This window comes from Tupaia chinensis, unplaced genomic scaffold, assembly GCF_000334495.1.
Source record: "Tupaia chinensis unplaced genomic scaffold, TupChi_1.0 Scaffold139743_1, whole genome shotgun sequence".
In the NCBI taxonomy this organism is placed as follows: domain Eukaryota; kingdom Metazoa; phylum Chordata; class Mammalia; order Scandentia; family Tupaiidae; genus Tupaia; species Tupaia belangeri.
The window spans coordinates 101,588-104,032 of record NW_006199623.1 but is presented as its reverse complement, the minus strand read 5'-3'; positions in this window follow the sequence as shown (position 1 = coordinate 104,032).

The following is a 2,445-nucleotide window of genomic DNA, read 5'->3' as shown; positions in this document are numbered from 1 at the left end:
AGACAGAAAGCAAGAAATTACCCCCAAGGAGGATGGCTATGCCTCAATCCCTTCTCCTCCATTCTCCTCTTGGAATCTTGGGCAGCATGCACATGCGCCTGGTGTGAGTTTAAGCCACCAGGTCTGGGACTCAAACTGTGGTCAACTACATGGGAGTTCAGCGACTTAACCATTACGCTAACTCTGGCCCCTGGAACTCAACACTCTTCTAGGCTGATCCTCATGACAAGGTAACTCTCTGAGTTTCTGGGATCACATGTTCCCATGATCTGGATTGAATGAAGCTGGAGATAGATCATGGCATAAGGATTAGTCTCTCTCACCCATGGACTAATAAACTTTAACAAAGGTAAAGTTGGCTGCAGGCCCGACCCTTCCGAACCTCCTCGCACCTCCAACGTTCTTCCTCCTTGGACCCCGGGTTGGTTGCCTGGGACTTTAAGGTGAACCCCCAGCCCATCCCACGCACAATCTGGATCGAGCCGGCCAGCAGTTCCGGACACCAGGCAGACTGAGGCTGCAGACCCAACCAACCTGGTACTGTCACTCATTGTCTGATCCTTTTCCACTAGCCTTTGGTCTGTTTGAATTTTGGTGATTTGAGTATGCCTTACTGAAGACCACAGAAAGGTGAAGATGGTCACTTGATGCTGAGACAGGAATTAAGTTCCCTGGTTCAAAACCTGGAGGGGAGATCCAAATGCTCCAAACAAGAGGAGAAGATGCTGAAGATGGTGAAAGTGTTTGAGTCCCTTGAAGAGCTGAGAGTCTCCACATCACAGGGAGCTTTTGCAATGCTGCTAGAAGCCCAAGGGCCTATCCTCGATGGTTTTCCCAGGAGTGAATCTTGGTCTTAAAGGACCATGGTTGTCTCTGTCCACTCAGGTTCCTTGAGCCGCCAGTTTGTATCCACATACCCCAACTTTATCTGAAGATCATTGAGAACAGTGAGACCTGGGTATCGCCTTTCCTATGGACTGGAATTTTCCACGTATCGCCTTTGCTATGATCTGGAATTTTCCACCCATCACAATCTGGAAACAGCAGAGAGCCACTTCAGGATTAATTTTTTCACATTTTAGGAATAGTGGACTGGCTGAAACCAAGAAATCATTTGTTTCTCAGAATGTTTGTTTCTCAGAAGGTTTTCCTCATTATATAGCATATATATATATGTGTGTGTTTGTGTGTGTGTGTGTGTGTGTGTGAAAGACTAATTTTTTACTTTAAATTGAAACTCTTTTAAGTATGTAATTTTATAAATATATTAACTTTAAAACTAAGTGATTAGTATTTAATGGTCTTTGTAAAGATTGCACCTTAGCTAAAAAATACACAAGCCTTAGTGATACCTTTAGAAGTTATTTGTTTAATTTTAGAGTTTTATTTCCAACTATCTTAAGTCCTAAGTATAAAGTTTTTGTCTAGGTATATTTTATTAGAAAAACTCATGTAATAAAAGTCTTTTATATTGCTAAGCGGTATGCTTAGAGAAAAATATGTAGTTTAATATAATATTGCATAATGACATACAACAAAATGTATTTAAAAAGAAAGGTCTGTTTAATTATTTGGACAATCATATTAAGATGATGTAACTTTCTGATGAGACATTTCCACATGTTGTATCAGGAACAGAAAGCTGTACTTTTACTATTAACTCCATTTCCGTCATGTATTTTTTTTTTCTTTGTTGTAAAACTTAAGCTGTACTTCATCCTCTTAACTTCAAAAGTCGAACATAAAAATGTAAATATTGTTCTATATAAATTTAAGTATAATTATGTGTATGTTTGTAGCTCTCACTGTAACAAATGTTTGTTACTATAATAAAACTGTAAAGAAAGAAAGAAAGGAAAAAAGAAAGAAAGAAAAATTTTTAAAAAGGCACCTCTTGTGGGATCACTCTGCAATGCTTTCCTATGTTAAATTCCTGACCTGAGAATAAATTCCATGGGTTAATGGCATTGGTGTCCTCAAGCTTCTCCTGCTTCTCTCACTGCAAACACCAGCTACACGTTCAAGGGATCCAGGCCAACCACACTTTGGGCCAATCTGCTACAAATACAGGAGTTCTCATAAGCACCTCAGGTTTCATAATTCACTACAATTAGTCACATCCTCAAAAACACAGTATTATAAGATTACAGTTTTGTTATAAGGAAGGCAAGTCAAGATAAGTCAGTTGAATAGACATACGGGGTCAGCTCTGGGAGCTTCCAAACATGTAGTGTCTGTGTCCTCAGGATGATCACCCTCTCCTTACATTGGAGTAGGAACCCTGTCATGGTTTGGGTAATATTTTGTCCCTCAAAGGTTTGTGTAATTCTCTTGTCTCCAGTGTGATGGAGTCTGAGAAATTAGGTCTAGGGGGCAGTGACTGGGTCATGGAGTCAAACACTCTCATGACTAGATGATGATGTCCTGAGAGACCTAGGGAGTTCC